At 37.8% G+C, this 15,650-nt stretch overlaps 1 pseudogene; it reads right to left on the bottom strand.

The window, feature by feature from the left end:
• Window positions 1-5,194: 5,194 nt before the first annotated feature.
• LOC132159058 (gastrula zinc finger protein XlCGF7.1-like) lies at window positions 5,195-6,083 on the bottom strand (annotated as a pseudogene).
• Between the last annotated feature and the right edge of the window lie 9,567 nt (window positions 6,084-15,650).

Below are 15,650 nucleotides of genomic sequence, written 5' to 3'. Positions count from 1 at the left end.
GCCACCAACTGGACAGGAATGTGAAGCACAAACACACCTGCTTTCTCCTTCTTCTTCCTTCTAACAGCAGATCCCAAACTAAAACAGTGCACTAGCGCCACCTGCTGTTTCTTCACATTCTCCCTCTCAATCTGCTCCATTCACCTCCTTCTGATACATTTGACTACTCTGAAGGGTTAATGAATAATGACAGACAAATCATATCTAATAACAAACATATCAGTCTGAAAGGTAATGATTATATGCTATATAACAGAATCATATACAGTCCTGTTTTTATTTGAAGGAATTTCATTACATTTCTTTCATTACAGCAATAGTATATGAATTCAGATTGAATGATTTATTCAGTTATTCTGTAGGTTATGATGAATAATTAAGATATATGAAATGTATGATTCATTGAATTAGTTTAGAAATCAATTAATTACAATGAACTTTCAGTTTCTACATACAAATAGAAAATGCCCAGTTATTTTCATCTTATTTTCTGAATTTATCATCTCTGGTTGCTGTGATGTAGATATATGTGCTTTTAGACCGAGACATTTCTGGATCTGATGAAGAGAAACCCCAGGAACACAGAAGAAAGATCTTGTTTGAGACTCGAATCTCAATCATTAGACTGTAAAAAGTGTGAGAGATGAGAGAGATCGACCTTTATCTGTTCTCACATGGACAGATATTCAATGAGTACGGCAGAAATTTAGGCAGCACCTCACCATTGTGAAGCAGAGTATTAATGATATTATAAAAGATATGATGCTTAGAGAAGATGTGTTTAAACCAAACAAAGGTCAAATTTGGATTAAAGTGTTCAGGATTGTTATTGAGAAGATGAAGATAACTATAAGAGGCAGATATACACTGAAAAAGTTTTTTCAAGCAGTACTTCATCCAATTAATTATTAGTCTATCATTTTTATTTACCATTATTTGTTTTATTTTTTTACAATTTTTTGTTTAAAACATTTATAAATGTTCATATTTGTCATTAAAAGCTCAACTAAGACATATTTGTTTTGAGGAATGTAAAATATCAGGTTAGATGGATTCTGAGGCGTTGGGAATCGAGAGTCGAATCCAAAGGAATCGATTGAATCAAGAGGAATAATCGACTCCTGATTCAGAGCCTTTTTCAGTTCAACAGATCTTATCCATGGGTGTCTCTCAAACGGAAGACTGCACACATCTAAATTCACGAAATAAACTGAAAGAAAGCGCGCAGGTATTGATCATCTGAATTTTAGGATGCATCTTTCAGTTTGAGGAGCACCATTCACCTCATCAGACTCAATAAAAGCATTATTACCCAGCACACACAACAACGTTGTAAAACCTTTTTTTTTCACGTTGTGAAAAGGTCGTGTTTTTTTTGTTTTTCAACAATCATTCAACAATTAATATAAAGCTGTGAAAGTCTTGTTTTACAGTTGTTTTGACATGAATTTGAATAAATTAATTCATACCACACACACAATTTCACTTCTTTTATTACACAACTGTGTCTTCATTAGACAAACATATTGATGGTGGTTCTGCGCCCAATGACTTGGTTTTAAACCTGTAATGTTATCGCTGCTGTAGGTCAGTAATCATCCAGCACTCGTGCGTCTCATCGAGTAATGGCTCTGTTTACTAACCTGAGCGGAGATTTACTGTGGTGTAATACTCTTCACATAATTACTCTGAGATTACTGACTCTAGTTAAGTCAGAATCATTTCAAATGTCACAATTTATTATCAGTCAGGTAAATATGTATTATACCAATTACAGAGCCAATTCAGAGATATCAAATCAAAAGAAAACATCACTTTCTCAAAGACAGATCTAAGAGTGAGTATGGAGTGTATATGAACACACTGCACACTACGAGCTCATCTGGATACAGAAGGATCCGGATCTTCTTACAACATTTCCTGAAGTACTTCACACCAAAGCAAACACTGCTGCATTGATCACGTGATCATTTACATCTTTTTGGGGACAGATGGTAACTCACATTAAAGACCCTGGGACCTGACACACACTCGACAGTGAGCAGAATATCTCTAAACTCTCAGGATCTGTATTTACCTTCTTTATATTAACTGTAAGATTGAGATCATTGTAGCAGTCGCCCTGAGAGAATTAAGATCATACCAGACATGACTGTGAATATTACTTCATTCATGTAGAATATCATAATACTATCATACAAATGTTTTATGTGTTTAAACAGAACTGGAAAGATGAGATTTTGTGTTATAATAAAAGCGACAAAGCACAAAGCGTATCACAATTATTGAGTGGCTGGTGAACTACAAATAATGAATGTACTTAAACTTATACTTTTTCTAACTAAGCATTTATAGCAGCAATCAAACGGTGTCACGGCAGGGATCCAATGAGGCACGGAGATAGAACCAATTGCAGGTAAGTCATTTATTAAAGGGTAATCCAAAGGGGTAAACAGTCCAGGCAGGGTCAAAACCAGAATATCAAACATAAACAAGACACGAAGACAAGGCAAAGCAAGGCAAGAAGCGACGGACATGAATAACTATAGGACATTAAACAAGGACTCCGTAACACAGACTCAGACAGACCGGGTATAAATACACAGAAGGATAATGAGGGAACAGGAGACAGGTGGGGAACAATCAATACTAACAAGGAGGAAGGTGACCAAATAAGGGAACAGGAAGTGATAAGGTGACAGACACTGTGAGAAAGGGGGACATCTAGTGGAAACCCAGGGACACAACCCAGACACTGTGACAGTACCCCCCCTCTACGGAGCGGCTCCCAGACGCTCCACGACAGACACAAAACAGAGACCAGGAGGGAGGCGGACAGGTGGAGGCTCAGGGGGAGGGACGGAGGGCCAGAAAAGAAAAACATGGGGAACAGGCACTAGAATGTAAACACAACACAGAAAGACCAGGAGGGAGGAGGACAGGAGGAGGTTCAGGGGGAGGGACGGAGGGCCAGACTAACAGAAAGGAACAGGGACAGACGTTAACACAAAAACCAAAGGAAAAAAACAACATGAAGCCCCCCAGGGCGGAGCAGAAGACCACCACAACCGTGTAGTCAGGGCAAGCGCCCCCCAGGGCGGAGCAGAAGACCACCATGTCCGTGTGGTCAGAGCAGAAGCCCCCCAGGGCGGAGCAGAGGACCACCACGTCCTCGTGGTCGACGCCAGAGTCCCCCAGGGCGGAGCGGAAGACCACCACAACCGTGTAGTCAGGGCAAGCGCCCCCCAGGGCGGAGCAGAAGACCACCATGTCCGTGTGGTCAGAGCAGAAGCCCCCCAGGGCGGAGCAGAGGACCACCACGTCCTCGTGGTCGACGCCAGAGTCCCCCAGGGCGGAGCGGAAGACCACCACAACCGTGTAGTCAGGGCAAGCGCCCCCCAGGGCGGAGCAGAAGACCACCACAGCCATGTGGTCAGGACCAGAGCCCCCCAAGGCGGAGCAGACCTCCGTGCGGCTGGATCAATGGGACAACAAAACTCTGGTAATCCCCTGGTGTCCTTACTGGACTCCAGAAGATTGGTGCTGGCCTGACACTGCTCATGAAGATCATTGGTGACTTGCATTTGCTCATGAAGATCAATGGTGACTTGCCTTTGTTCATGAAGATCAGAGGTGACTTGACTCAGTCCTTGAAGACCACCGGTGACTTGACTCAGTCCTTGAAGACCACCGGTGACTTGACTCAGTCCTTGAAGACCACCGGTGACTTGACTCAGTCCTTGAAGATCACCGGTGACTTGACTTGACTCTGAAAGGTCAACGGTGACCAGCCTAGTCTCTGGAGGATCCGTGGTGACTAGCCCTGACTCAGGCTCTCATCCTGTGCAACGGCGCTGGGCAAGCAGCCATCTTGGGCCATGACTCTGGACAGGCGGCCCTCTTGTACTGTGGTGCTGGGCTGGCGGCCATCTTGTACTGTGGCGCTGAACCGGTGGCCAATTTGGGCATTGGCGCTGGGCTGGCGGCCATCCTGTACTGTGGCGCTGGACCGGTGGCCAATCTGGGCATTGGCGCTGGGTTAGCGGCCATCTTGTGCTGTGGCGCTTGGCTGACGGCCATCTTGTGCTGTGGCGCTAGGCTGACGGCCATCTGGTGCTGTGGCGCTAGGCTGACGGCCATCTGGTGCTGTGGAGCTGAACCGGTGGCCAATTTGGGCATTGGCGCTGGGCTGGCGGCCATCTTGGGCTGTGGTGCTGGAACGGTGGCCAATTTGGGCATTGGCGCTGGGTTAGCGGCCATCTTATGCTGTGGCGCTTGGCTGGTTGCCATCCTGGGCAGTGGTGCTGGGCTGACGACCACCCCGCCGGAAGAGACCGAAGTGGCTGGGTCATCCCACCGAAGCCGATGCTGCAGGTAGCGCACGAATTCCCAGAATTCCAGTGTCTCTAACTGCGCCATCTCCTCATGAGACACTGGATCATCCAGCCCGCCATTGAAATAGTCCTTGAGGGCCGCATCGTTGTAGCCCATGCCCTCGGCCAGGGACCAGAACACCTGAGCCAGGGCACCCACTTCATTGCCCTCTTGGTGGAGGGCGATCAACCGAAGGTACTTGGTTCGCCGCTCCGCCATCTTGGCTGGGGAACGGAAAAATGACATACCGCTGGTTCCTAGTGTGACGGAGTCCTTCTGTCACGGCAGGGATCGAATGAGGCACGGAGATAGAACCAATTGCAGGTAAGTCATTTATTAAAGGGTAATCCAAAGGGGTAAACAGTCCAGGCAGGGTCAAAACCAGAATATCAAACATAAACAAGACACGAAGACAAGGCAAAGCAAGGCAAGAAGCGACGGACATGAATAACTATAGGACATTAAACAAGGACTCCGTAACACAGACTCAGACAGACCGGGTATAAATACACAGAAGGATAATGAGGGAACAGGAGACAGGTGGGGAACAATCAATACTAACAAGGAGGAAGGTGACCAAATAAGGGAACAGGAAGTGATAAGGTGACAGACACTGTGAGAAAGGGGGACATCTAGTGGAAACCCAGGGACACAACCCAGACACTGTGACAAACGGCTTATGAATAGTCACAATATTTTACCTCAGAAAAGACAAGAATAAATTTTTTTTAACAAATTTATTTATGAAGCATGTTAGGTTGTGTTTTTACTTGTGTTTTCTGTATTTCTATGTGATATCTTGTGTTTGTCATGATGCTACTATGCTAACTGTCACTTGTGGGATTAATAAAGTTGTTACCTTGTGCTGGATCTGAAGATGATCTACTCTGAATGTGTTTAGTGTGTTTGTGTAGTAGATGTTTGAGTGAAACAGTGTGGATCCTCTGGTGTTTCAAATGTGTAGCTGTAATAAAAGTCTTCTCACACTCGAAGCACATATGATCTCTCACACCAGTGTGTATCTTCTGATGAACTTTTAAACTCTGAAGATGTGTAAAACTCTCTCCACACAAAGAACATGAATGTGGTTCCTATTTGAATGAACTTTCAGGTGACTCTGCAGGTCTGACTGACTGAATCTCTTGTCACAGTGTGAACACTTGTAAGGTTTCTCTCCAGTGTGGATCCTCTGGTACAGTTTTAAATGTTGAGTTGTAGTAAAAGTCTTGTCACACTCAAAGCACATATGATTTCTCACACCAGTGTGTATCTTCTGATGAAGTTTTAAATTGCCCAGTTCTGAAAAGCTCTTTCCACATAAAGAACATGAATGTGGTTTCTCTTTTGAATGAACTTTCAGGTGATTCTTCAGGTGTGAAGCTCTCACAAATGTTTTTCCACATTGATCACATTCATGCAGTTTCTCTCTGGTGTGGATGTTCTCGTGATTCCTCAGACTTCCTAAATCTGTGAAGCTCTTCTCGCACTGATCACACGTGAACGGTTTCTCTCCAGTGTGGATCCTCATGTGAACACTGAGAGTAAATTTGTTTGACAAACTCTTTCCACACTGAGTGCAGGTCAAACTTTTCTTGTTTCTTCTTCTCAGTAAAGAAACTCTTTCGGTCTGTGAGCGAGTGTTTTCGCTGGTTGTGCCGTGATGATTTTTCTGCTCTTCACTCTCCTCCATCAGATCTGAAATGGAAGTAAAAGCGTTACAATATAAATAAATAAAATATAAATCAGAGAAATGTGAGTGAAAGCAGACTATGCAAAATTATGACCATTTTTATAAAATGAGGTACAACGATCTACATTAAAAAAATGTGGACACAAACCCATGTTTCTGTAGTGAGAACTATTCAATGTTTGATTTTTTTTTTATTAAGTTAATTTTGAAAAATGTTTGGAGCATTTTTTTGTTTGTTAAATTTTATTTTTTGTTTTTTAAAGTAATGACCAAGCGGACAGTGGCAGACAGTAAGCTGATCATATATGTTTGATCAATTTATCCTTCTCAAATCATCACGACTTGCCTAAAATAAGATCTATAGATATACTAAAAGAGTTCAAGCATATAACAATATTTAAACGTTAAACATAGATAAATGTGTGCTATATCCAATAGTTTGTGCAGAGAGTGGAAGCTATGTGTGGTTTGCAGGACATGGAGGCGCCAGCGCGATCACTTGCATGAAATTACTTGAGAGTGATTCATTTGTAACTGTAAAGGGTCTACTTTTATTTTTTGCTCACTCACAATATCAACAAAATGTTGTGCTTTTATAAAATAAAGAAAACAAACATGAAGCGCTTTCTGCCGTCTGGTCTTGAAAAGAAGTGCTTTACAAAAATGAACCGAAACTCAGCGAAAACATGTCTCACAGACATAAATATATCTATAGAAAGCTTTAACTTAGTACTTAATGAAATAAAACATACTGAAAACAAAAACTTTTTTATTATGATCATAATCCATGTAGAATCATGTCTAATGAGGAGATGGCAAGCACTGCACAGGAACAATTGGCTCATTGTTTGTCGTGGTTAATCAAAGCAAAACTCTTTCAAAATGCAGCTTTTCCTGAAGCATTGGGAACTTTTAATAAGTCCCCACGCTCCAACTTCTCCCTGACGCTCTGATTGGTCAACTGTCACCTGTATGCTAATGCGTGTGTTAGGGATGTTATTTTTGGTTATTTTTCCTAACCGACAAGCGACGCTCGTCAACAGATTATTAACTTTTAACTGACAAGATTATTTTAAATTAGAATTGAATTAAATTAGAAAGGATAAGTGTCTGTGACCTATTCAAAATACTAACATTTGTTTCCCGGGAATTCATTTTACATGCACAAAAAGCAGCAAACAATCTTCATATCACATCACGCACCTGCAGCTCTGTGAGAAATAGGCCTATACGAGAAATACATTGTTACTTAATAAATCAAGAAAATGAACAAAAAACTGTGCAACAAGTAGCCTAGTATGTGCTGCGCAAAAGGAAACCAGACAACAAAAAGAGTCATCCTATTTTTCTTTAGGCTTATAGCATAAAGATTTGTTTTTATTGTGAATGTGCACATATAAAGGGGAAACCGTTTACAGTTACGATGATCTTTTTGACTAAAATGAGAAGTTGCTTCCACAGTTCCACTGCAAAAAAATTAATAAAAATAAATAGATAAATAATAAATAACAATGCAGTCTCTTCATTATCATAATAAAATACAGAAACACTGCGCAGTTTAAATATGTATATGTTTTATATGGTTTCAGTTTCATTTTGTCTTCAATTAATTAGTTTTGGCTTGTCGTCTGTTTTGCTATAGCTTCTTATATTTGTAATTCTTCTTCTTTTCTAAATACTGTTAATTGAAAGGATTGTTGTGGAGTGAGGGGAACTAAAATAGCCTAGCTATGTAAACTGTAATCCAGTACTGATTCCAAATTACATGACAATAATTATAGTTAGTAACATAATCCATTACATTACACATTTTAGGTAATCTAATCAGACTACTTTAGATTACTTTTGACCTAACTTGATTTAAATAGGATAATATTCTACCATATTGACATAAAAATACAAAGAGTAATATATACATATATATATATATATATAATTTCACAAAGCTTGTCAGAACATTCTATTTTAGCTTCAAATTGGGTCATTATTAAATCAAATTATGTGTATGATTATTATTGTATAACTAAATGATATTAAATTATATAAATTATATGTATATGAATTATATAACAAAAATTAAATAACGGTAATAACAGATTTAGGTTAAATAAAGATGTCAGTCTTTATTTTTTTCTTTTTAGGAAACAAATAAAAAAAAAAAAACTAATTCTGTTTCTAATATTCTGTATGTTGCTCAAAAACAAAATATAAATATAAATAAAATAACACATTTTTTAAAACAAAAAATACGAGTTCCCATATCGCACCTAAACACGCGTGGAAAACATAATTAGAATTAGATACTAAATTAGATAAAAATGCCTATCCATATACAGCTATGATTCGCGAACCCCAAACTGCCTAAAATGATTCGCGATCCCGCTACGAACTCCCGAACTGATTCAAATGATTCGCGATCCCCAAACTGACTCAATTGATTCGCGAACCCGGGAAGTCGTGGCCTAATGGTTAGAGAGACGGACTCCCAATCGAAAGGTTGTGAGTTCGAGTCTCGGGCTGGCAGGAATTGTGGGTGGGGGGAGTGCATGTACAGTTCTCTCTCCACCTTCAATACCACGACTTAGGTGCCCTTGAGCAAGGCATCGAACCCCCAACTGCTCCCCGGGCGCCGCAGCATAAATGGCTGCCCACTGCTCCGGGTGTGTGCTCACAGTGTGTGTGTGTGTGTGTGTGTTCACTGCTCTGTGTGTGTGCATTTCGGATGGGTTAAATGCAGAGCACAAATTCTGAGTATGGGTCACCATACTTGGCTGAATGTCACGTCACTTTCACTATGAACTCCCGAACTGATTCAAATGTTTCGCGATCCCCAAACTGCCTCAAATGATTCGCGATCCCACTACGAACTCCCGAACTGATTCAAATGATTTGCGAACCCCAAACTGCCTCAAATGATTCGCGATCCCGCTACCAACTCCAGAACTGAGTCAAATGATTCGCGATCCCCAAACTGACTCAAATGATTCGCGAACCCGCTCCGAACTCCCGAACTGAGTCAAATGATTCGCGATCCCCAAACTGACTCAAATGATTCGCGATCCCGCTACGAACTCCCGAACTGATTCAAATAATTTGCGATCCCCAAACTGACTCGATTGATTCGCGAACCCGCTACGAAGTCCCGAACTGATTCAAATGATTCGCGATCCCCAAACTGACTCAAATGATTCGCGATCCCGCTACGAACTCCCAAACTGACTCAAATGATTCGCGATCCCGCTACGAACTCCCGAACTGATTCAAATGATTCGCGATCCCCAAACTGACTCAATTGATTCGCGATCCCGCTACGAACTCCCGAACAGATTCAAATGATTCGCGATCCCGCTACGAACTCCCGAACTGATTCAAATGATTCGCGATCCCCAAACTGACTCAATTGATTCGCGAACCCGCTACGAACTCCCGAGCTGATTCAAATTATTTGCGAACCCGCTACGAACTCCCGAACTGACTCAAATGATTCGCGAACCCACTCCAAATTCTCGAATTGATTCAAATGATTCGCGATCCCCAAACTTCCTCAAATAATTTGCGAACCCACTTCGAACTCCCGAACTGACTCATGATTCGCAATCATTTCAGAGCTGTAACAACAATACTGTGAAACCGTGATATGTTTGCTTAAGGTTATCATACCATCAAAATCTCATACCGGCCCATGCCTAATAAATATATATGTATATATATATATATATATATATATATATATATATATATATATATATATATATATATATATATATATATATATATATATATATTCCATTTGTTAAACATTAACAACATTAACATTAAACATTACATCAAGGCTTCCCAAACTAGGGTTTGTGACTTTAATAAAAAGCTAATTAATTAAATCATAAAAAATTATACATTAAAATAAATAATTTTAAAACCAATCAAAATAAAATAAAATCTTACTAAAAAAAGTTTAATATTTCAATTGTTTACCTGCATGTCATGTGGACATAACCAACATCAGAGAACCATGAACATGCAAATGTGATAATTATTAATATATATATATATATTAAATCTCAGGGGTACTTCAAGTAAATATTTTTGGTGAAAGAGGATCAGATGACAAAACTTTGTGAATTTGAGTGTTTTAATGTGTTTGAAAGACAAACGTCTTCCAAATACACAATAATACATGATTAAATAAACTACAGAGTGATGATTCAAATAAAAATCAATGTGTTCATCAGTAGCTGATGCAATGTTGAAACACTTCTTAAACCTGAAATGATTTTTATAAATCAATCTTCAAATGCTGTCGCTGACAATGCAATGCTGCAATTTGGAAATAGTGGAATAACTATTAGGAATTTCACTGTTATCATATTTTTCTTTGTTTCACCAGTTTTCATAATGTAGACAGACTGAGTGCATAAGTCTTTGGTGTTATTTTATATAATAAAAAGCCTAATAAATCAGCACATTACATGAGATTAAATAAACCATGTGTATGAGTCCACATTCTGTTGCTTTGTGTTTACTGGTGAAAGAGCAATACCTGAAACACAAAAGTACATTTCTCAAAGAACAACAAACTTTACGATTATAATTTAGAGCAAAAATAATTCTGATCGGTTTAGCCATTATACAACCTGACTAAAATTATTTTCAAGCTTGAGAAGCAGCTCTTAGATCACTTCTGCTGTGGTCATGGGTGTGCTGATGAGGATCTTGTTCAAGATTGTTCTCCATAAACAGCTGGAGAAGGTCCACAGCAGCACGAGAGCTTCTGAACTCTTCCTTGCAGTAGATGAGACTAAGCTCTGTCTTCAGCTTACTCTCACTGAGCTCTGGATAGACCTTCAAAGTCCTGCTCAGTGCATCTTCAGGAAACACCATTGTGTCCTGTTCAAACCTGTCTGCTTGAAGCACAGTGACACTAACAAGGTGTTTGTGAAGGAGAACTGGTCCATGGTGTGTGAGAGTATGGTATCACAGACCTAGAAAGTGAAGGAGGGAAACAAACATGATGTAGTGATCACAAAATGTCAATTTCAGCTGCAACAATTAAACATGACAAGTTTAAAGTTATAAAGGGAGATCAGTTTCAGTGTTTGAATCCATAATTTCTCAGAAATTCATACACATGAACAAGACATCTGAGTAAATAAGTCAAGTTTGATGAGTTTCTGCTGCTCAGGGAGAGCAGCAGAAATGAAGAGATGAAGGCTGTAATACTAATGTTGTCCACTAGAGGAAATCACACAACAAACTCTTTTAGATCACAATTTAAAGACTGTGGAAATGGTAAATAGTTCACTTGTAGTAAAAAAAATGCATAGAAATATTCATCTCCAAAATATATTATATCACTATATCAAAAATAAATACTATCATTAATATTTGTATATCCTAATGATATTGAAAACTTATGTTGCCAACTATGACTGAATATATGGCCAACTGAAGGAAAGTGAATATAACATTTGAATAATTTTAATGCATTAAATGGAACAATATTTCTAAAACGATTCTTATTTTAAAAGAGACATGGCCATTGTATAAATGTATATTTTACTAATCTTCATATCTATAAGAGGGAGCGAACAAAAATAAATAAATAAATACATAAAATATTTGCAACAAATGTAGCTGTATTGTTTGAGTTACCTTCTATGGGTAATTGTAAATGTCTTCTCATGTCTTTGATGACTTTACAATATGTTTTCTGAAATATTTCAGTAACCTTAAGATATAATCCTCCCATTAATCCCACACACATCTATCACAGCGTGTCTACAGATATAAACAAGTTACATTTACCTTTTTTTTTTTGATCTTCTGTATGTTCTGTATGTAATGTGAACTGAATCTGTGTCCTTCTTCTGGAGCTTTAGCATCTTTTTTTCTTCATCTGAACACCTTGTGAAGGGTATTGTTGCAAAGATAAACCCGAGTTTTTTCCATTTTTCCATTTGGAGATATTTGTCTGCTTCCACATTGATCAGGAGCTGTCAGTCAAATGACAATCTGCTGACAGAGTCTGAACACAGCATTAGATGAACATTTCAGTAAACGAGCGTGTGCTACAATCACGAGTCACTCTATAAGATGAGATTTCAGCACTTGACAAACGGACAGCGACTCTAAGCAGCTCTGAAAGCACAGATACTGCGATTGTGTTAAGTGCATTTCTGGGAAACACACGTGAATCAATAACGAAAGATCGTAAAATGACTCAGAAAACGCTCTTAAACTCTCAGATCAATCGCTGTCGAGAAACCCGGCCACTAATGAAGCATCTGATAGCAGGTTTTTAATAAACGGGATTTAACTCTTCATTTATCTCTTATATTAAACGCTTCGTTATTTATACAGCATAACGTTAATCAGGCACGTGCACACATGGACATGAAAGGGGGCTTGAGCACCTGCCCTTTTTATTCCTGGGGAGAAAGTGCCCTTTTTTCTGGAATGCTTTTTTTACTTTTGAAAAATTATATATATTTCTGTTTGCACACAGCTTCCCTGTCAAACAAATATATTTATTGAAATATAGTATCTAAATATCAGGTCAGGAGTTCTGAAGCGCTCCCTCTCCCGATTGTATTGCTTCCGCTAAAGAAAATAGTCCGCTCCGTCTCTACGGCAAAGAGTATAGAAGTAACAAGAGGCGAAACCCCGTTGCAGTTTTGACAACAATCGCTAGATGGCGCTGCTATCGCGCTGCCGCCATTTTGGACTGAACCAACGGCTTTACCGTTGGCAGAACTACAGTATACACTGCAGCATTAACATTATGTCTGCAAGGCAAGTTTATTTATATAGCACATTTCGTACACAATGGTAATTCAAAGTGCTTTACATAAAATAAAGTAAAATAATCATGAAGAAAAATAATAACAAAAATAAAACAAGCAATTTTAAAACTTTAAAAATGATTAAAACATTTAAAAACAGTTGAAAATTATTTTTATTGTAATTCAAGAATGCTTTGGAATATAAGTCTTGTTTTAAAGAAGACATTTGCTAGGTTATTGTTGAAGTGAAATAAATTATGAAAAGTGAAACAGAAAAAAAGTTATATAAGTTTGAGTTTATTAAAATGTACAAATTAAAAAATATAATTATTTATATTCTATATATATATAAAAAAATAATATATATATATATAAATATATTTTACTCTATAACTGCAAGAAAATGAAAGCAAAAAATCTGAACAAGTTGTGTTTCACATTTTAGAGACATGGGATGTCTGCTATAGAGATATTAAAAACTAGAAACTACTATTTAATTCCCTCAACCGCTTTTGAATTGGAACCGGTATCATTCAATTCTATGACAGCTGTGTTGCATTCAGTCCAAGATGGCGGAGCTGCAGCATGGGTGCGTTTGTTGCTATGGAACGTTCTATTGAGTTTCGCCTCTTGTTACTTCTATACTCTTTGTCTACGGTTAGAATCCTGTGAGTCCATAGCAACGCTCTGTTTTTCAAGCAACGCTCTGTTATACTCCGCACAGCGGTCTGTTGGTTATAACAGACCGCGTTCTACATTGGAATTCAACCAAGCCATGTAATAAAATAAGTTAATAAAATAAGCATGTATCACCACCAGGTGATATGCTTTAGTTATTTTGTTTATCCTATTTACCTGCATTTCCCTGTCAATAGATGCAAATGTGCGCATTTTAACTAGTTGACGCCTAATTTGCATACAGAACGTCCCCAGTTATTGACTTACATCAGGAGTCTTTCCCCCTGAAATTTAGAAATCTAAATTGGTGAATTTAGAAGAAATCTACAGATGCAAACAGATGGAGGATACACTCTAAAAAATGTAGTAAATCTGAGTAACTGCATCTGGTACATTAATAAATAAAACTGAGTAGAAATAAGTTAACATTAAACTTTAAAAATAACAATATTTATAAATTAACTATTTATGTAATTTAACTTTTTTTATTTCCTCAAAACCTTTATAAAATAGTATTCCATACCACCACAAATACATACATGACATTGGCTTTTATTGAATTTTTACTCAATTATTTTGGTAAGTTTAATTTTAAAGTGTTATGTATTCTGATAACACCAAAATAATTAAAACGATGTAGTGCCTTGTGCAAAAATAAACAAATTATTAGTAAAATACGCCCCTCTGTTTGATGCAGTTATTTAGGTTATTCTAAATATGAAGAGTTGAGATGAAAAATCCTCTAAGTGCCATCTGAAATTTCCTTCAATAATGATAATTTTTATCAAGCTTGTATGTTTATGTTCACTTATTTCACATTACTGGCAATGAAAATTACCTATTAATTGTCATTTAAGTTAAATTACTGAACTTAAATACGAGCTTGAAAAAAAAAGCTCATAAGAAAATTTCAGATGGCACTTAGAGGCTTTTGCATCTGAACTCTTCATATATACTTGAAACTAGTAGCATAGAAAATGTTTTCAAAACATGTACATTGTGGAATGGTTTCCTTTGCTGCTCTATAAACCTAGTGAATACTAAGGAGACCATGGTTTCTGTGAACTGATTATTTTGGAGACATCTTTTGAAAACGAAACAATTCCGTGAGTTTGAGGAAGATAAAATTAATGAACTTTTTAAATATTTTTTTTAAAAGGAAGTCAGAGTTGCGTTAATATATATATATATATATATATATATATATATATATATATATATATAAAACTCATTATGAGAAGTGCCCTTTATTTCACTTGTGCCCCTGCCCCTCAAAATGTCTGTGCACGTCCCTGACGTTAATATTAGGACTTATATCTATCTGCACAGAATCCCCTGAACGCAGAAGTGAACGTGTCTGTGTGTCTCTGAATGAACTCATCATCATTAATAATTTTGACATTTAGACACTTTAGAAATTGTGTTTTAATACACTACTAGTCAAAATGTCTTGATTAGTAAGATTTTTAATGTTTTTAAAGAAATCTCTTCTGCTCACCAAGCCTTCATTTATTTGATCCAAAATACAGCAAAAACAGTAATATTGTGAAATATTTTTATTAAAATGACATTTATTTCTGTGATCATAGCTGTATTTTCAGTATCATTACTCCAGTTTTCAGTGTCACATGATCTTCAGAAATCATACTAATATGCTGATTTGCTGCTCAAAAAACGTTTATTATTATGTTTTAGATTTATTTAATATTTTCAGGTTTCTTTGATTTTTTATCTTAATGTCTCAGTCATGAAATGAGTTTTAAGTGTCAGTTTACAGGTGATCTGAAGACATCAGCACAAATATATGAAATTAAATCCTTTCATAATTCCCCCAAATAACAGTAATCATAGAACTATCCAAACTCACTTACAGTAGTTCATTTGTTGACCATTACACACTTTCATTTTGATTCATTAATAAAGCTAAATGGCCGTCTTTTGGATTTCATTTCTATCCAAATGAAATCCTAAATGACACGCTACACACAGTGTACACATGCAGACTGTACTCTAGATACTCAACTGTCTGGTGTATGAATAATATAAAGTTTTTTTATTAACATCTGAGTCTGAGCTCTCCGTTGTGAGGAAAGCTGACAGTTGACTCATGAAGTGTTTGTCTGTTT

The sequence above is a fragment of the Carassius carassius genome, chromosome 16, assembly GCF_963082965.1.
Source record: "Carassius carassius chromosome 16, fCarCar2.1, whole genome shotgun sequence".
NCBI lineage: Eukaryota > Metazoa > Chordata > Actinopteri > Cypriniformes > Cyprinidae > Carassius > Carassius carassius.
This window is presented reverse-complemented; position numbering and strand designations above follow the sequence as displayed.